Below are 26,525 nucleotides of genomic sequence, written 5' to 3'. Positions count from 1 at the left end.
TCCTGAACTAGGGCCACCTGAATCTGCTTTCTAGAGGTATCCCTTTGGAAGTTTCCTCCCAGACTTGTCCTAAAAGAGTACAATGGGTTGTAAAGGTTTTTAGAATTTTAAGAGGTGCTTCTGGATGCACTTCAAATTAAACTAGATGCAAAGTAGGGTTTTTTTATATTTCAGCCGATGCCTAAAGATTACAAATATCGTACCTTTTAATTTACTTGAAATAGGGGAAAGGCTGAACTTCTCACATGTATCTGTTTGGTATGCGTTTCTTTCTGACTGAATGCAAGACTGCCATCTGTTAACACAGGTCAGCTGGGAACCAGCTTCATCAGCAAAGAAAATTACACCATTGTGTGGCTTTCCCCCCTGTCTGCTATTTAAAAATGCAGTTCCCAGACCAGAAAAGTGGAGCTGAAGCCTCTGCAGAAGACACATGAAATATATGTAAAACACAGAAGAATTCCATCAGGCAGAATAACAAACCCCCTCCAGAGCACTCAGCAAAGGTTTTGAACCCTGAAACCTAGCTATTCCTATATTAGTAGCAATGAGCATTACAGCAATTCCTAGAAGTGGAAAATATCTGCCCACCTAAGGAAAATTGTCATTGATGTCTCAGAAATAAATCCTGCTTTCAAAATTACTGCTTGAGATTAATTTCTCCTCATGTTTTCCATTATCTCGGTGGATACCTTGGCTAATGGCCCTCCCAACTGTTTTTGCACCTCCCAGACTACCTGCAGGAGTGCTTTCATGCTCTAGAACAAGTTATCAGCCTCCCCATTCCACCTCCTTACATTTTTGCACAAGCCAAGACACTCCTGAGCTCTGATATGAAAAAGACTGGGTCCTAGCAGTGGTGCTTCCCATTTACTCTGCCACCTTTGAGATATTTTTTTTAGTTTGCATCACAAGGCTACCATGAAGCAAAATGTGTCATTAATTATTAGGCAAGCAAAGCCTAATAATTAAGCATGCCATAGGTGCTCATGGCAATTTTTGGTCCTCTGGGTGCTCTGGAAGAGAACTATCATGCTCAGAAAGAAAACTAAGCTGAAGTAGGCTTATGTGCATTTGTTCAAGATTTACATCATTTACAATTGCATATATATGCATTATTTCTACAGGTAACTGTTAACTTTAACATCAGTCAAGGAATGTCTAGTATACAGTTGTTAATACCAGATATTTTTAGTTAGAAAAGCAAGTAGAAAAAGATGCATGTAGTTCAAGTGGACATTTTTTTCTTCTTTATAATTAAAAGGTAAAACCAGAAAAATTTACCTTTTAAAAGGTAAATAGACATGGCCCCTTTATCTTCTGAGTAGATCTGTAAGTAGGCAAGACTCCCCAGAAATCTGAATGATAAATGGAGTATGTTTCTGTCCTATAGAACAGAATGACATTGTCTTCACCCTCAGAACATCTTCTTTATGCATAAATTAGTAACATTTTCTGTCAAAACAGTAACAATGTAAGCATGATAAAACATGTGCAATTGTCTCATGTTGGTGTGTGTGCTATTCCCATTTATGTTTATAGTGGAACACACAGTTTTAAGTGTACAAGAACATTGCTTTGTGAAAGGGCCCTCAGACAAAACAGCAGTCAGTGTCAGGTATGCAGCAGAAAATTTAATGCCACATTCTACTCCATTATATGAAGCAAAAAAATGTTTATAAAAAGATAGAAAATGGACAAAAAAAAAAGGGTCATATGAGAATTTTCTAGTCAATTTGTCATTGAATATTAGAAATCTATTTCCACAGGTAAGACTCTGCTTTAAATCAGCAAAAATTACTTACTACATGGGGTACTGTCTAAATCCATAGCATTTATTACTCTGTAAGCCTAATCCAGCCCAGTCTTTCATAGCTTTGAGCATTTTCAATTTTCTCTTCATATCACAAGATGTGAATTAGTCACAAATATACAAAATCAAAGTACCTTCCCCCTAGAAACTCACTTCATATTTGCAAAATTGTTTTAGAGACCCTGTCCCTTCTTCTCCTTATTCACCAGGGTGTATTCACTTGGTGGCTAGATGCTTTATAAAGCTCAAGGTGGAAGCATGACTAACTCAGTCCAATTCCCACATAAAAATTCACTTAAATGTGTCACCAATAAAGAAAGACACATCTCAGTTGTGATTTGAAACAATGTATTTTTTTTTTTTTCAACTAAGAGTAGTCCTAATGTTTTAATAAAATGTTCCTGAGACTTTATGGCCTTTCCAAAAACTGAAACATTCTCACCCCTAATTGAGCAATCACATTTTTCTGCTACCTGTTTTCCAGCGTTTACAGCTCTGAGCTTATTAGAGCATGACATGTTCTTTCTGCACTGCACTTATATAATACCTTTGTATTCTATTCAGTGGTCTACACCCAGGCAGTTCACAGGTATAGGTATGCAGGGGCACTGTTTCTTTAACTGATAACTATCTAAGCAGAAGCCTTGCTATGGATGTACCTTCTACTAGGACAGGCAGAAAAATCTTTGTTCCCAATACGTGGCTCCATTGTTACAACATAAAATAGTATGGAAAAACAGTTTTATAAAGAAGGAAAGGTGCTTTTTAATGCCAAATGAATTCTAAAACATAAAATACAATATGAAAACCATTAAAAAGTCATTCTGTAAAAATTATAGATACAACAGTAAAGGTGAGTTTCTGCAGAATAGAACAGATTTGTGGCTCTGTGTTTTCACTAATCTGCAAGTAGTGCAACATGAGAAGCGCTGGGCAGTGATGCACAGAGATGGCTCTAGGAATTGCTGCTGTGTGAAATAATGGCTTGAACTGGCTGACAGAGAGAGCACGGCAAGGAAAATGGGAATGATGCCTTCCTCTCTCTGTCATGTCTTTGAGAAAGAGATGATAATTGGAGGTGCCACAGTAGCTGTAGTAGTACCTGGCCAGGTAGGACTTTGGGGTATATATACATATTGTACAACTCCTACACAGTCTCTAAGGCTGGAGTAGAATTCCACTGTAATAATAACTTTTGGAACATGACCATAAACAGTAGGAAAACTGTGTAGAGAAATGTCATAAACAGTAATTGCAGACTCCTTTTTTCAGATTTTTATATTCTCTGTTCTTTCCTAAAAAAAATCCTCATTACTTCTTGCAAACAATAAAAAAAATCACTTATTCACTTTCCAATACATCAAGGATTTTTAAATATTTTAGAATGTTCAAATTTACGAATATTACAACCAAAACAAGTTGATTTTCTGTAACTTTTGTAAATGTCATTAAATTACCTATGGTAGAAATTTGTCCCTGGTAGAAACAACTGAAATAGAAATAGGAAACTAATGGACTTTCATTCACAGTGTAAGATACTAGGTGGGGAAACTAGAATGCCTGTCCTTTAGGTGAAGATACTGGCACAGCAGGAACTTCAGAAACAAGGTGGGGGAAACGCAGTTGATGTCATACAATAATATCACAATGTGAAAAATACAGAAAATTTTACTTAGGTGTTATACAGCATGTTAGATACCTTAGCCTCAAAACAAATTTAAAATTTTCATTACTGTGTAACATGGCATCTACACAGGACTTACATGAAAATCACAAGCCTAAATGGAAGGCAGACAGTAGAGAGTCTGTGTTACTGTGTTAGGCAGGGTCACAGCACTGCCTAAGATGCACTAAGAGAGATCTGGGGAAGCTTTAGGAGCAGGAACACAATTAAAAGTCTTCAATATTCAAGTCTAAGGGAAACAAACCTAGTATTGCAAACTTCAGCAGTATTAAAATATCTGAAACAAGGTGCACTTCAGAGTCCTAAAGCACTATATGACCAGAGTACCTCAGGAGCATGCAGTAGATCCATCCTTGAGGGCACCCAGCAAAAATGAGACCTCTGCAGAAAAACTGACCAGGTTCTTGTTTGCAGTAGAAGAAATGTGTTGGACTTTTTTTTTTTTTTTTTTATTTTCATGATGGAAAAAATGAGTGTATTTCCAAGTAAAACCATTTTCTGAAGTGGAACAAAATAATTATATTTTTTTTACAGGATGGTTTCTAGTGTGTCCTCACATTTCAGGAAAGAGAACTAGGAAAATGTGATCCCAGCAGCTGAATACAGTCACAGAACAAACAAAATGCCATGAATTACAGTTACAAAGCACAGGAAAGAACCCAGAAATCAGAGTCTGCTGCACAACTTTGAGGCTCATCACTGTCTCAGGTAGAGTGGGCATACATGGGAAATAAATCAGAAAAGTAAAACAAGGGTAGCTAGAGGCACAGGATAGCTGCCATGCAACACCCAGTTGGGTAGGCTGGGAATCCTCATTGTGTAATCAAGATTGTTTGGGGAGAAATATGATTCAGTCTCTCAGATGAAGAGAAGTTAAAAAAGAATAGCACAGATAAGTAAGACACTAAATTCCACAGAGAGAAATAAACTAGAGCACAGAGGGAAAACCACAACTGGTCTCTGTCAAGAGAAGAAATGGTAGTTCTCATATAAGGGTGGACTTTAAACCGACACAAGGGGATGGTATTTCACAGAATAGGCAGCAGATTGATGAATAGATGCAGGATGTTGAGGATGCCATCTCAGTACAAATGAGGACAAAGAAAGTACTAGAAAAGAGAGCTACTAAAACTTTATGAATAGACAAAGAAAAATAGGTTAAGAAAATTAATCTTATGGAAAATATCATTGATGCTGGTACCATGGGCATCCACTTTAATGTTGCAGACAGAAAACTGAGCAAGATAGGGGCTCTTGTCCTGCTATGAAAAAGGCTCTTGTCTTGATACAAGCTACAGCTATGAATTTAATATTTTAAAAAAAATTAAAGGGCTTTGATTATAAAAATCTGAAGTCTGAAAAAGAAGAGCTGGCTAATCAGAAAGATTAATTTAGACAGTGGAATAGATGGAAGATCTCTCTGAAAAGATAGAGTTATTCTTCATACTCATCAGAGGTACTTTGGTCAATTGGGAAGAACATTCAAGAGGACTAAAATAACCCCAAAAACCCAGCTAATTTTAACAAACTTTACCATTGTATTTCAATGTCAGTTAGAAGAAATATAGTTTCATTTTTCCATAATTATTGAGGAATTTAAAAGTACTTATTATTTCACCATTTCTAAGTTTTCATTTAAGTGTATTTTGCATATTATACATTTAAATATGCTAAACCATACGAAAACATATTTTTTTCCTAAACTTAACTTGACCTGAATCAGGAATTATTACATGGTTTAAGGGAAAATTTGGTGACCCATGAAATAAAATTCATACTTCAAAGCAAAATATGTTAGATAAGCTTTGATGCCTGCATCACAAAGAAGAAACCTCTGAGCCATCTCATCTTCCTTTACCAATTCTTTGTGCTGCAGTCTGCAACAAAAATTAAATTTTCTGGATTATCTGAGTGAGTTTCCATCTTGATATAAGAATCTTTTACAGGAAGAACAAACCTTCCTTGGAAGACTCTCACCAGGAACAGTGTAATTGCTCCTAAGCAAGGGTACTTGATGAAATTGGCCAGTTCCAGAAGATCTTGCCAGTGTGTGCTCACATATTCTAGTATATACACCACATAGCATGTGCTGTACATATTCTAGGGAGACAAAGATTTTTTTTTAATAGGATACTTTTTAACCTGCATAGAGTCTTACTGATCTCAGTTATTTTAGTTTGACAACAATGTAATTAGATAATATTATCATGAAGAGAATGACACATAGCTATTTACTCTCTTATTCTTATCGCATCAGAAGACTATCTACGGCAAACACTAATTTGCCACAGTTGTAGTGCAAATAATTTATCTTTAATTGAAAGCCACATCTGGTATTTTATATGATAAAATATCCACCTACTAGTCTTCCACTTGATTTCTGTAATTTTTTGTATGAACACGTTGAAACAGTTGCAGTCAAGGCACAGAGGCAAATTCAGATAAAGAGCTGAAATTCTCATTTAAAAATACATCCCTGTGTTCCCTATAAGGCCAACACTTGTAATTTGTTTATCAGTGTTTGCTTGCTATGCAACACTCCCACTGCTATCATTCAACCAAAAATCAGTGGGAGTTGCGTGTGTCACACACAGCAGAAGACAGCATTACTCTTGCCTTTATAACCCACAGATGGTCACTTGCAGGGCAGTGATATTCTGCCATTTCTCTCTAATGTAGTAGGGTGGGTAGTGTAACTAATGTCCTGGCATATTGTGCCTGCACAAGACAAAATATCTATCAAAAGAATGACTGCATATTATTCTAGATATAAGGAACAAACTGGTTCATGATGAGAGTGGTAAACCATTAGAACAGGTTGCCCAGGGAGGTGGTGGATGGAAACATTTAACATCAGATTAGACAGGGCTCTGAGCAGTTACCTAGTCTAAGTTGTCCCTGTTTATTGAAGGTGGGTTGGACTACCTGACCTTTAAAGATCGCCCAATCCAAACCTTTCTGAGGCTTTGATTCTACGTTGGTGTTACTGCAAGAAAAACCTAGAGTGAAGGAGTCTGTTGTGACATGATTTTAAGGCTGTGGCTTATGGTGTAACAAACTGTTGGGCATATATAATAGCAGATATTATATTCTATATAAAGAAAAGCAATGAGATGCCCTCACCCACACACCCTGATCCTGTCCTAAACTTAGCTAGCATTTTGTCATGGGGGTTTGACTAGTATGCCACTTCTGTCCTAGTTAGAAATATTTACTGACCAGCTGATATCTAGCCAGGTACAGTTCATTCTCAAGGGTTCTTTGTTAATATTTCCATTCACACTAAATAATTATTTTCCCTACCCACCCTTGCTACCCTGGTGTATTTACCTGTGTGTTTCTAGCTTTTGCCTTACTAAACCAAATAGGCTACCACCTTTGGGAATATTTTAGCTGACTGCATTCTGCAGGCAAGTGTAAATTCAAATTGTAAGTTAGCTCTGGTATAAGAAACAGCCAAACCAAGGCAGCTTAGAGCCCAATTTAGGACAATTTGCTTTACTTCACACTAAGACCCTTTTCTTTTATTGAGTTCTCACCCCTGTTTCCTCTACTTTGACAAAAAATTTCTATGCGACTTCCTATCAGAATCTTAGTGAAATTCAGAGTGAGATTGCTTTTCTGTAAAAAATCTTTCCTTTTGAAAGATGAATACTGACACAGTCTGTCTTTCATATGTATTTTATGTTATTTTATATATCTGTAACTATTATTCTTCTCAGTATATCATAATGCTTTGCATGCTATTCAAATCAGGCTAAAATAATGGCAGTTGTTTGGATCACTTTTCTTAATATTCTTCCTCTCCTATAATACAACCATGAACATTGCCATTTTTCAATCAAATATTGTTGTACTTTTCTCAGTAGGCTCTTGTAAACACTTCTTTCTGTGCCTGTAATTCAAGCATGAGTCTTCTTAAAATCCAAAACTCTCAAATGCATCATCTCCTTTACGTTTTGGCTCCTTCTCTAAACTAAGCTAAAATCCAAAGCCATACCCTCATTTACAGTTACCAGCCTACTTTTTCATCACAAGACTGCTGCATTTTCTGAAAACTGGTGCAAAATATATATTTGATCTTGGGACCATATGTATACTCTTTCTAATGTGTACCCCACCATCCTTGTAGCTACATTCCTTCATATTATATTCTTTTTCCAGACATGGATAAAATCTTCACTATTTTATTTCATTTCCTTCTCAGCACCAACCTCAACTTCTGTTGGGCAGGTATCACCTTGCTCCTGCATGTCTTGTTCTTATTTTTTATATATATATATATATCTAAATGGCTTCATTTATTGGCCTGTTGAATTCTGTCATCTGGATCCTTGATTACTTTGTTTTGATCTTGAGATGACTTTTTTCCTTCTTCCTACAGTTTCTGGAAGCTGTATCCAGCATCCCAGATACACAGAGATTTCATCACCATCATAAAGGTTAGTTAGTATGACTGGCAAGAATGACAAGAGAAGTTAGGGAAGGAAAATGTGATTGTTGAAAGCCAGCAAGCTGAAGTATTTGTTCCTGAAAGATAACCATAATGATGAAGTTCTCTTATCTGTAAAACTGGCTGGTTACAGAACGTTGCCTTCTGAATACAGATAATAGATATTTTATTACTTATAAAACAAGAAGATCATGTTCCTTTAAATCCTTTCTTAAACTGATAAATTTTTCAAAAATATGTAATATTGCTAGTAGAAAATGTTCCCTTCTGGAAGGCATAAACCTTTATTATCAGTAAGTAGACTTCTTCAGTGCAGCATATCTACAAACAAAATATTATTGCCAATAATATTTGTGGATGCTATACCAGAAGATTATCATTTCAGAGGAAAAGCTGTAGGACTGTCAGCAATGCTGACAACAACAGTATGCAAAAAGATATTTCAATGTATTTTGTTTCAGAATTACTTTTAGTATATTAATTTTTTTCCTAATTGTTGTATATAGCTATTTATTTTGACAGCAGTGGCATATGTCTTTTAAAGTCTTTCTGAAAAAAGTAAGTTTGTAGCACCATACTCTCTCATTAACTTTGGGCTACTTCTCTTTCAACTTTTATTCCAATTATTTGCCATCTAAATTATCAGATTAGTTCACCCAGAAAAGGCAGTTCAGAAAAGGTGATGCTACTATCAGCTGCCTTGCAGCAGGAAACTTCCCTTTGCAACTTCCTAGTACTGCCAGGCTAAATTTAGATTGGAATCATTGCAGGTTTATCTCCCTTAATCATTAATGGGTATTGATAGTTCAGCTCAATTTCAGTGTGATTGTCAATGTCCCATAAGCAGAAACCAGGAGAGCAAGGCAAAAAGCAGTTACTGCTATTCAAGATTAAGGGTTTGAATGGAAAATTGTGCAGGATCTGATTTGCAGGGATTTTTTTCTCTACATACTGTTGTCAACCCTGTCATGGTAACAAGTATCAACTTTACTTAGCCTAAAAGTTAACCTGAAAAATATGAAGCAAATTGCAAATTACACAGTGAACTTTTATATTAAAAATAAAATAAATATGAACATTATTGAAGATTTAGTTCTTCAGCTCAAGAGATTTTCAAAATACTTCTTCCCCACCTAAAAAAGAAATAGTTAATCAAATAGGTTGATCAGAAAAACAATGGCAGAAGCCACAAACAACATTAAATTAAATCCTAAAACATTTTTAGGCTGTGTAAAAGGCAGATCTACTTGAACTGACTATCTAGAAGATGTGCTGAGAAGGAGCCTTTAGGACATCGATAAACCAATGTCTAAGAAAAGTAATGGTCTTAATAACCCTACATGAAATGTGAGATAGATCCATTCTATAGCTGAGAAATGGCCCCAGAGAGTTACTTACTAAGGAGAATATGATAAAAGATTAAGAAAAATGTTCTATGGAAATCATTATAAATGCTTCATTTATTAAAGAAATAGATAACTTGTATGGTTTTGCAACAGATTTGTGGCCAGCTCAGAGGCATTTCAGTAAAGATGGCTTCAGTGTGAAAAATGGATTACTGACTTGGGTTTCCTTCACATAAAATACATCTTCACAAATAGGCTTTTACAGAAATCTGTTATGAGGGGCATAGCATAGAATTGGAAATAGAAAGAATTTTTGAAATAAAAAAAAAAAAAAGAAAATCAGTGATGTTTTGGATTTTTTTAGAAAACCTTTCTGAGCTGCTGTGTCAGATGGGGCATTCAGAGCTCAAGGCAGGACTGGAACAGGCTGTTGACTGCGCATCTCCACTACAGAGCTCACCTGAATGACTGACTTTGGTGATACTGGCTTAGGCACAAGTGTCTGCACTGCTAGATCACAATGATGTTTGTTCCATGTAGTGGAGGAGAGCAACACAACACAACATTTCAGGAGGGAATACATGAGTATGGGCATCTGTGCTCATGTATGGCTAGGCACAGGGAGCCGTTCTCCAAGCACCACACTGTCTTGGCACAGAGGATGAAACATCTGAGAAAGCACTGCTGGAGAACACGACTGTTTATTCCAAATACATAAATGGCAATAGTCTGCCAGTAAAACAACATGAGCATGTTTCTGTGTTTTCGCTTCTGTTCCAAATTCTAGCAGGCTAGGAGAGGACACAGACTTGCTCCAAATTTCATCATCAGTGTTAACCCAATGTCAGCAACAGTTGCAAGGCCTGTGATGTACCTGTGAACACTGTATCTTTGTTTTGATACCACAGGAGAAACTGTCAAAAGTGCCACACAGTACAAAAGGCAATTATTGTTGCATTCAGGGAAGATTGACTCAAATAGTTCAGTAAACATTACACTAAAGATGAGTTCTTTAGCTATATTTTCTACCTCAATTTAGAATATTGATAGATTATATAGCTCATATACATATTTTATAGTGCAAGAACTAGTTAAATCTCAATGTCTTTCAGAATTAACATAAGGTTAACAAGGTATGAAAGGTTATCCAAAACTAGGAGTATGAGGAGACATAGAACACTAAATATTACTTCTGCTTACAGTTTTGCTGAAGTTGTACCACCAGCCCCTTAGTCATGACATGAAAATCCAAACAGTTCTTAACTGAAAGTGGTTCCTCATACTGGTTCTCATGTTATGACAAAAAGACAACCAACCAACCAACTAATTCCCAAATTAAAGTTGTTCTTTTTTTTTAATATGGCCTATACCATATTTTATCAGCATTTTCTAACTGTCTTTTATGTCTTCTATGAACATCAATGATAAGGGCTGGAAGGCATGACTAATGTCCTGCAGATACATGTTTAAAAGGGTATCGTTTTCTTTCATGACTGAGTATTTCATTAAACTCTATCCTGAATGATCCACACAGGATAAGCAATATTTACAGGCACAGTTTTCCTCTGAACAGGTGTTTTTTTAAGTTGGGCTTCCAGAACTTTCCAGCTAGAGATGCCATTTCCAGTATTTTATGAGACTTGTGGATTGACCCAGCTGGCACCTCAGGTTCTGCACCTGAATTTTCACCTGAACTTTGACTTCATTTCCTAAGGATGATAATTTAGTCTAGCAGCAAAAGCTTCAGATCACAAGAGGGTGTTATCAATCCATTTCAGAACTCATATTTGTAGAACAAAAGTTGTCAGAAAAAGTTAATAAAAAGCTTTTCTATCATTTAAATTTTAAATGTCACTTGAAATTCTTGCTTTCCGTTCCAATTCATGTATCAATTTTCCCATCACAGATAAATATACAGTCATGTCAGAATTCCAAATCCTCTTCTGAAATAAATCAATTATGCATTTTTGGCATTCAGTTTGTCTGTTACTTATTTACATTTGGCATCAGAAAATGTTCTGAGAAAATCCTTTGTACTGATTCTGTCTGCAGTTCTCATCAGACATCTGCAGTGGACCCATTTTTTTTATTTTAAAGTAATTTGTTATTATTACTTTATTTTGTTTCCTGAAGATCACCTCTGCTATCTGCTTCTTGGCCACCTATCCTCACTTAGATTCAATTCATAATAATGTTCTCTATTGAAAAAATTGGAGCACTTAGGGAAAAATCAAGACTTAAAAACTCATGCACTATTTCTTCTATCCTAGTGTGATTCACTATGAAAGTGTACAGTGGCAGCTTTTACCTACTGTATTCCACCTCAAGAAGTTCACAGGAAATCATGAATTCAGTAAAACCATCCATATTTGATGCCTGTTAACCACTTCTCAGCCTCATTTAACACCATCTGCAAGCTGAAGTGTTAAAGTCACAGCTGATGCTGTCAGAAAGGGTTATCTTGATACAGGCATCCAGAAATTCCCATTGGAATAGGTGGGATGGGAATGCACCAGGGAGTACTTACCTGTTGTAATTGATAGCCTGAAATGTATTTTTTCCTATCTTTTAGTTGTGATTTCTACCCCCCAGTTTTTCTTTCCCCTAACTGTTTACCTGGTGTCAAGTTACCATGGTTACCGAAGTTCCTCTCCTCAGCTCCACGGCGAGAGGCCGGTTAAAGAGAAGACCCTGCTGGCATTTCCAGCTGCTTGAAGTTTCTTTAGCCCAGGAAAACACGGGGTTGGGAGAAGAGAACCCATCTTTCCAACACGGAAGTTTGTAACTTTTTCCTGTCCCAGAATGCCTCTGAGCTATGGAAGCTGAGAGGGTTTGCTTACCTTCTCTTCCCTTTCTTTCCCCCCTGTGTTGCCAGGAAACCAAGCCCCCCCCTCTCTCCCCCTCTGCCCCTCTGTGGAGAATACTCCTACATCTTTGTGGGCATTTGAAGAAGTTGGTGTCTGTTATTTCTTATCTTGGTGTGTGTAACCTTGATTTGTAGAAAGTTTGTAAGATGTACTAACTGAGAAAATAATTGGTTCTGTCTCTGATGTTCCCTCCCTCCGAGAAACCCTGTTAAAAGAGACCCCCCAGACCCCAAATCCTGGGTCTCTCGTCCTTTGGATTCCCCTTCACAGAAATAAACTGTGGAATGCAAACCAGAGAAAGACCCCCCCCCGATTTCTTTACTCGCTCTATAGACTTGGATTCTTGAAGAAAATCAGTGAACCCCACAAACATATGCTGGCTTGAACCCAGAGTGAAGAGAAACCTCATCACTGAGCTAGCCAGGCGACACTCGAGAAGAACCGAGTCACTTACCTATTGGTTTTCAGGTTACCAAGACAGTTAATTGTATACTCCATACAAGAATGCTACTTTGAACATATTCCATCCATCAAAAAGTAGGATTATTTTTCCACAGGTCCACAGGATGTCTGTTTAGGAGAATAGTTAGGAAGTAGATGGTCAAGAGAGGAAACAGAACAAATATCATTTTGCCTTGTAGAATACTAAATGTGAAAGTGCAGGTATTTTCATCATGATGATCTCATTATGGAGATCATGTCTAAGCCCTTAACGTCTAGGATTTCTTTACTTCCCTATTCAGCTCTAATTTTGAGAGGAATGGACAAGGCTTCACACCTTCATACAGTCCCATGAAGTGTGGTCAGATTTTAAGGACACTGAAGAACTGGAGGAGTGTTAAATTTTCTTTCATAAATTTCTTGATTGTGAACAAGCTCAAACTTTGTGGTATAAAATGTGTTAGACCTTCAATTATATGGGCAGTTTATACGGTTTTGTCATTGTTTTCCAAACACTTAGAGCTTCAGGAGAAAAGAATTTGAATGTTAAGTTTGACCATGAATAAAAGTCTCTTTGTTGTACAGGTGTACAGGGATATGGTTGTATATGTAAAAATACAGTTTTTCTATAAATACAATGTATATATTTACTGTCAATACAACTCAGACCCTGATATATAATTCCATATAATATAGACCTGCATTTAAAAAAAATCAGAGTGTAATTAACGCTTGTACTTGAAGCCCAGCTGGGAGCTGAACGAAAAGCTTCCACAGATTGTAGTTGTTTATTGGTAAGACAGAATATTTTATTTTCAGTCAAAATTACTAGTGATCCACAGACTGTTTTGGCTTTCCACTACATTTGAGAACAGTACAAAATTCTTAATGATGATTTATCACTACAGAAATTCACTCCTCCTCTACAGCTTGTCCAAAAAACAAGGAGGAATAGAAGTTCCTTTTTTTGCTATAGTGTGAAGCTTGTTGACTGTACATAAAGAGGACTTGTAAGTTTCTTAAAGTTTTTGTATTGTATTTTTAACTGGTGGTGGAAGCATGCTTAAAGCCCTCATTAGATATCCTTCTACACAAGCTGTTGAAATGCAGACATCCTAGTTTTTTACCTAAACAGGGTAGAATACAAACCTTTCATACTTCTGTTTATCTGTTGCAAGACTCACATTATTTATACAACATGATTCTAATTCTAATGCCTAGTTCAACAAGATTCGTGTTATATACTTAACTTGTCCCCTCTTCTTACATGTCTAATCAACCTTTTTGGTTTTTTTCCAAAAATTATTCACCTACCTTATCCTTTCACATTTTAAAGTGGACCTATTAGTTTATGCATTAAATTGGAAGAGTAATTTTTAGCACATTGTGTGTAGATTTAATTGTGCAACTCTCATTAAAGTTAATAGGGATTGTGTTGTTAAATCACACCGTGCAGAATATTTCATATTCCCTTAAGTGCCCTTAAGGTGCTGGACTGAGAAGAGGCCTGCACTGCCAGAGACTTGCATATCTGCTTCAGTGAGAATCTCTCTAACTAGGTTAATTTCATTTTCAGGTCTGAGTTCAAAGTCCTTGAGTCATCTCATACATGTAAACAAACTAAACCAGGCTTTTTGAGTTCAAAAGAATTATTTAATTAAATGGACAGATCTGGTATTTGGCCCAAGAGAAAGGGTACCTGTATCATCTTGCAAACATGATCCCTTCTAACTATGGTGCTAATAGTTATCTCTGGCAAACCTATTGAGGGAATTTCAAATGGCTAGAGCAGATTAACTATTTGGGTTAATATTTTCCAAGGTTGACTTCATTGCTTCCTGCTCTTTTTGATAGGGCATGGTATTTTTTGTGGTTTTATTTACTAAATAGATTTCAACACAAGCTTGGCCCTTAGAACACTGTTTCATTCAATTAAGAATGAGATTAAATGTTAGCTTTGATTATGTCTTCTTTGTAGAAAAAGATATTTGATGATGACTTCAAATTAATGCAAACTAATGCTCATCTCTTTCACTGTAGGGGAAAAAAGATTTTAAAAGAACCTACTTTGTCCTGTAGTAGTTTTCCTTTCAGCTACACTAAATATGACTTTCACCTATCAATTAAGAGGAATCACCTGAAATTTGGATAAATGGATTCAACTGAGGCACCTTCATTTGCTTGGTATTGAATATTTACTATAAGGTCTTAGTGTAAAAAGATTCTATAACCCTAAATAAAACCCAATGCCTAGAATAAGAATAAAATACATAATATCAGAAAGGTGATCACAGTTGTGACTGTACAGTTTTAGCCCAAAACTGCACTGAGGATACCATTTCCAACAAGATTGTTGAAACAAGAACATGGTTTTAGTTTTTGGTGGGTCCTCTGGTAATTTCTCATTGGCAATTCCAGCCTGAGCAGCTAAGGAACTCTTTTGAGACTGACAGGAAGCATGAGGAAGAAGTAGGGAAGAAACGCTCTACTTCATAGCAGAAAACAGGAATGTTAATTAGACCTCAAAGAAGTGGTCTTCAAGGGAATTTTTGGACACATCCAGGACACAGGGACCTCATCTGAGCATGAGAATTCTATCACTTTTTGGTGTGCACATACTAATTAATAACATAAGGAGATTATGGGTAAGCCCTTGCTACACATATTTTTCCCTTAATTTTTTGGTGTCAACTATATATCCCAAATATAACCTTGCTATTAAGATATCTCTGCTTGACTTAAGGTTGCTCTATTTCCCAGCCCAAGATACCAGTATAATGCCCCCTCCAAAGGAGGGCAATTTGCCACCTCCCCTGCTGCACCATAAAATATACATATAGAAGTGTACCATAAATAAGAAAGTCTCATAATTGCCAAAAGACAATAAGAATAAGGCATTCTGTATTGAGCCTAGAGGGATGAAAGCTAGGGATAGACATGATTGCTTGTATTGATTAGGTAATCTTGGAAAACTGCTCAAGATGCACATTTTCCCCAAGATTAAAGTACCTATTGAAAGGATCCATCTCCTGTAGGTTTGTTTTTCTCTATTTCCTTTTCACAGTACCCACTATCATACTTGCTTTATCCCCTCAATTTTCCCTCCTATCACATCTGAGGAGGCTCCTTCTGCAATATTTACCTTCTCCTGCCTCCTCATCCCTTCTTTTCCCTCACATGGCCCTTCTCTCCCACTAGAACCTTACAGTTCCTGTCCATGCTTTTTATATCTTCTTGCTGGCATGTGGACAAAAAGCAGCATCTTAGGGTTAATGAAGGTTTAATGAAGCTGACAGGCTTCTACCAAACACAGTGAAAAGGGTCTGAGCTTCCTCTCTCTTGCTGTGGTGGAAGGAGCCTCTCACTTCTGCAATCTACAGGACTCACAGGTACCTGTTGTCTCTGAGACAGTCCCCTGCCCACTCTCTTACTTTCTTGAAAGACTCCAGCAATTGAAAAAAACATAAAGCCCAGTTTCATAATCTCCATCTCTCTGGAAAACATCCTTTAAAAAAGTAATTAAAATATTACAACTACTTTTGGAAATAAAATAATCAAGAATATATTTTAGACTGGGAAGTACAAGTGAGTTTGAGATTTTACAGGTGATTTGAAAACAGTCTTCTGACACCAGCTGTACAGAATAAGAAATGTGTTTTTAAGGTACAGCTTGATAACATTTCTAAATAAGCTTTGCACATTGTGGCAGAAGATAGACTGTGATATGTGATATGTCAGGATATTCCTTCCAGTTTCATAATCTTGTGACATTCACTCTGTGATTTAAACTGTGTCATACAACACAATTAAAATACAGCTGAAGCATAGGACTACCCTCTCACAAAATTAAATAATAAAATAGTAATTACTAGGAGCAGATGTACTCAACACTGATGAACCCATGTATCTAGACATTCAGCTGGGGATTAGGTAGAAACTCTGCACTTCTTACTAGGAAGACAAAGATCCAGCAGAATGCCCTTTCCAAAGAACATTTAGTACTATTGTGTGAAACTTTAGTTTTCCCTTCAATCAGACCTAGTTTTCAGCTTTGTTGCACTTTGTAAGTGGCAGAGGTATCAACTGCCACTAACTTTCAACTGCTATTACAGCCCCAACTGAGTTCAGATATGTATCTTTACCCTTCCTTAATTGCATTGGGCTCATACACCTGTCCTGAGGTCAGAGGAAATATGAAATAGCTATGAGAAATCAAAAAGATTGAAGAGAAAGTCATAAGAAAAACATATTCAAATGGGATTGGATACCTTAATAACAAGCAACTGAAATTAATTTCTATACTATCTAAGATTCCCTCTGCCAGAATTCTCTGTGACAGATTTAATGGGTTTCCCTAGTTTTCAAGTTCCCTAATATTGCATCCAGGATGACTTTTAAGATTCCTGCTATCTGTAAGACCTCCAATGCTGTTTTTATTTTTTAATTTAAAAAACAATCTCCCATGCACTTTTGTATATTTTTGTGCCCCTGAATAAAGACTTGAATAACTTTGGAAAGGAAATCACTCATAAAGCTTTCTACAAGCCATTTAATCAGCTTTTCTGTGGTTTATGATGTATGCAAAATCAATTAAAACAGTCTCTGATTCATGACTCATTGTTGTCCTCTGTTGTAAATCAACCATTGCAAAGTTTATAGCTTGCTTCCCATCTTATTTAAACTCAAGGTCCAGCTGGGGGGAATAGCAAACATTTTGCTGAGGTTTGTGCTTTCCCCGGTTTTCAAGATCTGTAGAATAGTATGTATTCACTATTGAAATATAAGTATCAGTTGAAAACTCGACATTGCTGAAAAAACCTTAGCATAACTTGGTAGGTGGCATTTTTCGTTCTGCATTGATATAAATGAGCATCCCACCATGGTGCCTCTGAAGATAAGAGAACAGGTACTGAAGTACTGGAGCTAGTCTTTGGCTGAGATGAAGAACTGAGATCAAAAGCTACTCAGAGAGTTTAAAATGACCATATTGTAACCGAGACAGAAGGACTTGTCGTTCACAAAACCTAGTTTATTTACCTCAGGCACCAACAGAAATGCAGGCTGAATGAACATGAAATCATGGCATCACCAAACTGCTACGGTACACAAGAAGTGACTGATGCCCATGCTGTCCTGGCTTTGTTGTTCATCAGATCCAAGCTGCTTAGATCAAATTATCTAAGATGAGGCTTTTCCCAATCCTGGAATCAATTTACATACAGATGCTGTGGCATTTTTTATAAGATGAGGAAGAGTTTACAGCCAGTATGACTACACCTCATTCATGTAAATGAAAACCATCTCTACAAACTGTGCCCTACTCCTTTATGCTGCTATATATTTTTCTTCAATTGTATTTCAGTACCTCGTGAATTGATTCATTTGCATCTCATGCCTGCTCATTGTACTCATGTCTGAGATATGAAATTCAACACTTGCAATCTAAACCACAAAATTTAACATCCAAGTGCAGTGTTCATTTTGTGCCTCACTTTGGTGGGATTTTTTAAGAAACTGTATCTTGGTTAAACACTTGCAAAAATCTCTCATGCAACCTAATTTTCATATCAAAATACAAATAAGAATAAACAGAAACCCCCAGGAGAGAGCAACCAAGCACATAGCATTCTCAAGTTTTCTTGAGCTTTCAAGTGGGACAGGATTAGACTAACACTTTTTCTGTTCTAAGCTTTTCTAACTTCAAAAAGGTGCCAATTGAGATACTTAAAGCCATACTATCTCTATGAATATTTTTCTGACAATGCAGAATAATTAGTCCATGAATACAAATAAACCAGCAGAAGTATTTGCAACAGAATTTTACTTGCAAAGAACCTTGTGCTATGGAAAAAAACTGGGCTACCATACCAAGGAATATATCAGAAAATGCAATATTCAGAGGTGCTTCACATATACGGAGAGTACACTTGTGGGTCTTCTCCCATTGTTCCTGCTGTTAGATTAAATAAAATATAGGACTGTACAAGCTACTGCTTAGTTTATGCTCTCTGAATTCTCCAAATGAAATCTGCTCTTCTTGTCTCAACATTTCAAGAAACCCAGCTGGAACCGGCATTTATTTGGTAACATATGGCTATCTGATAAGGATAAAGATTCAGGAGAGGAGGAAAGCAGGGAAATTTCACAAGAAATTCATGGGGACATAAGGGAATACAGGCCAGTAAGCACCAAGAATTGCACACATTATTATTGTTCTGGGTGACTTTATGATGATGAATTGTATCCTCATTCATCTGTTTAGCCCAGAAATAAGTTCTGCACTTTTAAAACTAGATCTGAGAGCAAAGCAGGGGAAAAGGAAAAGCAGTGGAATTTTTTCATGGCTGTATTCAAAAACAGAGATATAGGAGCTTCTCATCTCTCTCTCATGGTGTTGTCTGCAGCATGGACAGTAAGAGAGAGAGATACAAGGAGGTGGTTTTTTATTTTACTTTTTTACTTTACTTTTTTCCTGGTTTTCCTCGCTAGGTATGGCAAGGAGAGTGCATCTTTTTTCCTGGAACTGTTCAAACCTACTCTGGACTGAAAACCCAGAAAAACATTGGGAGCTTACACCTGTGTCCCACAAGGGCCCGGGACATGGCATTTTCCAGCACAAGAGGGACTGATAAGAGACTGAGTGAGCCAAGATACACCCCACAAAAAAGGATTCTCTCTATCTCTGAATTTGCCATCTCTTCAGAACAAGAGGTTCCACTGTTTAATATTATTAATTTTCTCATGTTTGTTAATACTTTGCTTGTTAAATAAACAGGTTTTTTCCACTTTTCTTGATAAAGGGTTACTTCTTGAACTGACTGGGGGAGAGATTGCTTGAATTTGCTTTCTAAAAAAGACCATTTCAGAAGTTTCCTCCCAAAATTTGCCCTAAACCAGGATAATCATGCAATTAGAAAATATATTCTCTTACAATATAAGTTATAAAACACTTCACAGATATGTTGGCACATCACAGTGCTCAAGTACTCATTTCCAAAATTTTAATGACATCTTTTTATTTTAAAATCTTTTAAACCAGATTTTAAAATAATTTACTCACATATGTACACACATGCCCATGTGCATTGCCAAACATACCAAACACTTCTTAAAATACCATTTTGGTTAGACAGTCAAACATTGAAAACTTGTGAGACACATTAAATACAGCTCCAGGCAGCCCAATTTGCCCTCCTGTGTGACAGCACTACACGACAGCTAAATCAAAGCAGCTTCTAGGGATAAAGTTCTGCTATGTATATCAAGAGCAGATGAAATTCTTATGGAGATCTTTCCATTCATTAGGCTTGGGAGCATTTTTAATTAATTTGGTATAGAAGGAGAAATATGACAGTGCTAGTAATGCTGGAATTAGTTCTGGAATCAGTTTCAGTAGAAGTATTATGGGTGCCATGGAATGTTTGTCATCCATCTCACATCTATAGTGTGAACAGCACTATAAAATACCATTGTGTTTCTTTCTGAAAACCTTTTCTTACTGTTTTGCTTATGACAGGTAGTCTTTTTTCTTAATCCTATGGGATTAGGCCACTAATTTCTGCCAAAAAAATTTTTTTACATTTTCAAAAAAAAAAAAATTTCATTACAATATTTACAAAGAAGAATCTCCATTATATGTTCTAAATGGTGATTTTTTTTTAAGTTTTCATGTAAGTTTGTGTATTACTACGCAAAAAAGAGAGACATTTTATCAATCTATGCAAGAAATGATTGAAGATTAATTATTTATTTTTAAAAGTCTTCTTTTATAAGTTTATTTCCTTTATACAACATTCTAGACTTTGTGGATATATCTGTTTGGTAGCATGTCTACTATTCATGTGCAGATCCTTCATATGGCAGACAAGGGAAAAATACATATTCTCTAAAGTGAAAAAATTAAGTCAGGTTAAAAATATTAACAGAGTTATGGAAACATGCAATACATTAATTTGACTCTGTCTGTGAGCATTTCCTTAAATGAAGCAAAGCAAGACTATTTCTTTGTCTATCTCAACAATAATCTTTGCGTTGCCCTGGCTCTTTCCATGTTAAATTTCTGTATTTATAAAAAACCAACCTAATTAGTAAACAAAAACCCCTGGCAGCTGCAATAGTAATTCAGCGTGCTCAACCATAAAAATAATTTTCCTCTTATGTTGGTGTGCCCATTGCTTTGAGAAAGTTTGAATTGAAGTGCAGACATATGCACACCAAATCAAATGCAAGTCTGACATGAATATGCCGAATGGCCTGAATTTCACAGGTGACTACCGTATGTAATCTGGAGAAATCAGCCTGCACAAAACCAGTGGTCATTTTCACAGGGCTTCCAACTATGCAGAGAGCATTGTAAAAATTTTTAAAACTTTGTAATATTTCCTTTTTAATTTCTTGCCCTGATTCTAAGAAAAGCATTTGACATGCTCTCATAAACCCCAGGTATTTTGTTGCATTTGATTCACAAGAAAAAGAGCACACAAAATGCACAAGACGGTTCTCAATCTTTTAGATGGGATCTGGCAACAGAACAGACATCTTAGAAACACTCACAAAAGATTTTGAGACTAATGAATCAGCAAATTTCAGACTTTTTGTGTTTCCAATAGCACTGAATTTAGCCCATTTTTATCAGTAATGTCAAGTAAGAGCTCTTCATTAAATTCTAAAAAAAAAGTAGGTATTGATTTCAATTACTCCTTTTTACTTCTACTATGTCAATTGTCATGAGGAACAATTATTAATGAATTGTGCGGTTCTTACATGCCACAATAATGGAAACCAGAGAGCACCTGCTGTTTGGTTTCTGTGTACTAAAATAACATTTCCACCTACATCTTAAACAATTTGATATAAAATATATTTAAAAATTCAGCAATGAACTTTGTGTTTTCTCAACTGAGATGCTTTACATGTGTTTTAGACTGGGTTTAAAATTGGTCTTTTTCTCAAAGAGAAATTAAGTCCCTAGCAAGAAGGTTTTTTTTAAACCAAATTACAGCTAATAGTTAAGAGGTTGGGGGGGTTATTTGTTTCTTCGATTTTCAAAAACTAGACACAATTTCATTACTATTCTTATATTTTGAATATGTGACTGATCCCAGAGTGCTCATTCCTAAGACAGGTACTTACTGGATATTTTAGTACTTGTCTCATTTACGTCTTGTCAACACCAGCTGCCTGGATAACACAGGGGAGTCTCTGCCTTTCAAGTGAGAAACAGACAAGATTAAAGACTGAAATAAAGCCACCTGACAAACATTGCTTCCTGTCACTGTTTTAGTCTAGGTGCAAACTTAATTTGTGACAGTTGCCTGACATCTAGCATTCACTAGCAAAATTTCTTGTGGGTTTCAAAGTGCCTTGGGCTCTCCAGTGCACCACATTTGTATATCCTTTATACAGGCTCCAGGTCAGAGATTACCTCTTACAGAACATAGCACTGTGATTTGCACTTTACTGCCAACTTGAAGAACTGGAAGAACTGTCTGGTATTCAGGAAGACAACAGAAATGCTAGTCATGATTGACTATATGAAATGTTCTGGTTACCCCATATGTCCTTGGTTTACATCTCCAGTTATTCTCAGTTTGCACTATTGTGACTGCAAAGAGCCTCATTAGCCATATACATTCCTCTTTACAAACCTTACTGAGCTCACATATTGTGGCAATCAATTCAAGAGGCTAATTTTATGTTATCATTAAAGAAGTCCTGCAATTAGTCTTACACTTCTTTTTTTGCCTTTAATTTTTTCCTGGATGTCATTTTATTCTTTTGCTGTAAGTTGCAACAAATATACTTTTCTCACTACTTCCTCTTTTGCATTTATTATGATCAGTAACAGTAATTAATCTCCTCTGCAAGGCAAACAAATCTAATCCTCTCAGTTTCCCAGAGGAGTGCTTTCTGGATCTTTGATTATTTCTTGTCACTTAACTGCACACGGTATTTTATTTGCATTTGGTAAATAACTTGGTTGAACTATCACATTCATCTCCATGCAGTCCGTCTCAAGGGGTAGCATAGCACTGGTTTTTGTATTCCTCTTGTGTCCTACTATGTCCTCATTAGCTGTATTTTCTTCTCAAGTTTTCTTTCTAAGAGGTCAAAGTTTAGTTTGGAAACCAAACCAATAACCAATTATCAGCAGTGCAGATTGGTTCTTTCAAGTTTTCTAACCCAGCCTTTTTAGTTCTGTTTCTGAAGATTCATTTTTATGCATTCCCTGTATGTGAAAGTTATTCAGTTATATTTATTATATCTAAAGTTAATCTATTTCTCTATCACTCACCTTACACAGAATATCTGAAGTGAAAATAATACCTAGATGGGAATTGCAGTACCCACTGCCAAGCCAGGTGTTGTGAAAGTCCAGTCACTGCTCACTTACTGGGCTTTTGCATGGAGTTTCACATACTCCTGTGGACCCAAACTCACTCGCAGCTCTTGTGATCTGTCTGGTGCTGCTCTTACATCAATCTGTCTTACCACTGCCTCCATGACCTGTTCTGGCTTTTCAGCTACTGAGAAAAAGTTCCTGAAAAACCTGTAGAAAGCACTGAGAAAACTGGAGTTTTATCTCCATCTCAATTTGAAAATTATGAGTTTAAAAGCTGTCTTGAAAGTTCTGCATTTACCAGTACAAATTCTGTGTCTATATAGGGGAAAGTTAGTCTCAGCTTGGGAAGGTAGCACAGTAAACCCCGTTGTCCTTTAATTCTATTAATGTATTATTTACAGCCTTTGCAGGCAAATTAATGAAGCAATGACAATTATAGCATTTACTGCTGTATGTGTCCCACATGGTATTTAAAAATGGGCAAATTTCCTCCCCAAATCTCCCTCCATCCTCACTTCTCGCAGCCCACCACTCCTAAATAGGCTCATGAGCTTAAATCTTTATGCTCCCACAAACCTGACATAAAGGTCCAGACTACAGAAACAGCTATCAACTCTCCCTTCCTCACATAATACCTTCAATCATCCTCTAATATGCCAAAAAAAAATAAATAAATTTCTTTTTGTGGAAGTATAAATTAGCAGATGGTTTGCTGTGGTATTATAGTCTGCAACTAGGAGAAAGAGTACAACTCTGGGATTCATGTACTGTGTTACGGGAATAATGTCCACTGTTTGCCTTCCCACATTACACATATCATCAGAATTAATCCTTCTAACGTCAGTCATTGCTGCAACTCATTTGGACAGGTTTTCCATTTCACATGGTTTGAATCTGGAGCATTGTGTATTTTATAAATCAAGAGGTATTTTTTCTTCCATATCATGCTTTGTGTATAATAGACATTTATTTAAAAGCATTGCATTTAATGTATTCCTTTCTACTGTAAGCAAAACAACAGACGTTTTGTAAGAACTTCATCATTTCACTGGATAACAATCTATGGCTCCTGGATAGAGGCTGTAAAAACATTAAGTTACTGCTTCGAGCCAATATTTGCAATAATTTAACTTCTGGCTTAACTTTTGTGTACAGTTAGGTCTCATAGCCAGTGTAACACCTGGATATTCTTTTTATCGTCCCTTACTTCTATGCATCACATACTGTATCTTCAACAGTTATTTATATTCCTGGATGTTGTTCATTCTAATGAAGACACTATAAGGATATGGTAATAAAAGCATATTTTCATGTTGAATAAGCAGAGAGCTTTTGTCAGGGTAAAGTGTAAGTAAAATATCACCGCTTCACTTCTTCTCTTCTCAATTGTATATCAGTATTTAAATCACATATCAGTACTGAAGTTCATGATCATGAACTGGCAGTAAGCATCAGTGGATACAGCCCAAGTGCCTTGCCAGTCCAAAAATAAGGTGCCTCCAAATTTATTCAAATCATAGAATCACAGAATATTCTGAGTTGGAAGGCACCCATCCATATCATCACGCCTAATTCCAGGTCCTGTGCAGGACACCCCAAGAGTCACATCATGTGCCTGAGAGGACTATCCAAATGCCCGAGTTTTGTCAGGCTTGGTGCTGTGACCACTTTCCCAGGGAGCCTGTCCCAGTGCTCAACCACCCTCTGGGTGAAAATTTTTTTCCTGATATCCAATTCAAACTTCCCCAGTTCATTTTCATGCCATTTCCTTGAGTGTTATGATTGACAACCTGCTCCTCCACTTCCCCTGAAAAGTTTTAACAGCAATAGGTTTCTCCTCAGTCTCCTCCAAGCAGAAAAACTAAGTGACCTCTGCTTGTCCCCATATGATTTCCCCTCCAGACCCTTCCCTTCATGGCCCTTCTTTGAACACTCTCTAATAGTTTAGTATCTATTTAATATTGTGGTGCCCCAAACTGTCCCCAGCACTCGAGGTGAGGCTGCCCCAGAGCAGAGCGAGACAATCCCCTCCCTTGCCCAGCTGGCAATGCTGTACCCAATGCTCACAGGACACAAATGTCCTGGCTTCCAGGGCACTGCTGACTCATGTTCAGCTTGCCATGGACCAAGACACCCAGATCCCCTTCTGTGGCATTACCTTCCAGCCTCTCTTTCCCCATTCTATACAAGAAGTTGCCACATCTCTGGTGCAGAATCTGGCATTTGCTGTTGTTAAACTTTACACATTTGGTAATTTCCTGGAATTGTAATTTGCCTAGGTCTCTGTGCAGGGCCTCTCTGCTTACAAGGACTTTGACAGCTCCTCCCAATTTTGTGTTGTCAGCAAACTTTCTTAGTATTCCTTTGAGTCCTGACCCTGGATTACCAGCACTAGCCAAAATTCAGACTACAAGAATGATCTTGCAGGTGTGATGTGGGTTGATCTGGGCTGGATGCCAGGCACCCACAACAGCCACTCCCTTGGTCCTTTCTGCAACTGGAGAGGCTGAGATAAGGACCAGGAGAGACTGCTTGCCAAATACTACTAAGGACAAAGCACGTTCAGCTTCAAGATATTAAGTGAACTTACTACTATGGTGGGTTTTAGCACTGGCTAAAATCACCAAGGCACTTACTCATTTCTCACTGTGAGAAATGGATTAGGAGAGGGGAAAAACAGGCTTAAAACTCAAAAGGAATAAAGCAACTTTATTAACAGGACTACAAGAATAAGAAACCAGAGTAAAACCTCCAGAAACCTTTCCTCCCCCTGCCCAACTTTTTCCTTTCCCAACTGACCACATATAGACAAAACCTGGGATGGTAAAGCAGAATCAACTATACAATATTCTTTCATCAATCCTTGTAGGGAGAGGAATTTTCTCTTGTCATGCCATGGAGACTTCTCCACAAGAAACAGTTTTCTCACAGCTTTTAATTTCTATGAATAGCAGCCACCTGGGCAAAAGTTCTGCCATTGAGACGTTTCTTCCCATTTTCAGAGCCCTCCTAGAGGTGTGTCCATGGTCCATGAACTCATGGGGTATTATTTTAAGGATGAGTTATTCAAAGGCAAAGGTTCTTTCCATCTGTCTCTGTGATCATCTCTTTGAACAGAAGTTTTCTTCTTCTCTCTCTAGGGGCAAAGGGTCCTCATCAGTTCTCATCTCTCTCTCTCTCTCTGTTCAAGCATCTCATGGGATCACAGCTACTCCAACATCTGCACGGCTTTATCAGTGGATACCTCTGCTCAGATCTACAGCTTGAACACTTCATCCCCCCAATAATCTTTCATTAATTAAGGAGATATTTTCAGGATATTATTGTCCATCTCCATGGCCCTACCAAAAGAATATTCCAGCCCCATTTGGCATCTCCTCATCCCTCTTCCATCTGAGGCTTGACTTTCTCTTTTACTGACCTTGGTGTTTTCAAGATGTCTCTCTGTGTGTCGATCACTGTCTTTTTCTCTCCCTTGAGAGAGGATCGAGGTCTACAGGTCTCATCTGTAGTGAAAGGGTTAAATCCTGCCCAGGACATGGCAGGCAGTCACAGTGTTGGATTTCAGGCCTCGCTGGT

General features: G+C 37.1%; 1 long non-coding RNA gene across 2 annotated transcripts in view; it reads right to left on the bottom strand.

Annotated features, from left to right (window-relative positions):
• LOC107198495 overlaps positions 1–26,525 on the bottom strand; it is a 69,151-nt gene that overhangs the window by 33,722 nt on the left and 8,904 nt on the right. For both annotated transcript variants that reach the window (XR_004495498.1, XR_001519012.2), the window contains exon 2: positions 12,618–12,733. This is a non-coding gene — a long non-coding RNA (uncharacterized LOC107198495). The remainder of the gene's footprint in view (positions 1–12,617; positions 12,734–26,525) is intronic.

Source organism: Parus major, chromosome Z, assembly GCF_001522545.3.
Source record: "Parus major isolate Abel chromosome Z, Parus_major1.1, whole genome shotgun sequence".
NCBI lineage: Eukaryota > Metazoa > Chordata > Aves > Passeriformes > Paridae > Parus > Parus major.
Note: the sequence above shows the minus strand (reverse complement) of the source record. Positions and strands in the feature narration are given on the sequence as shown.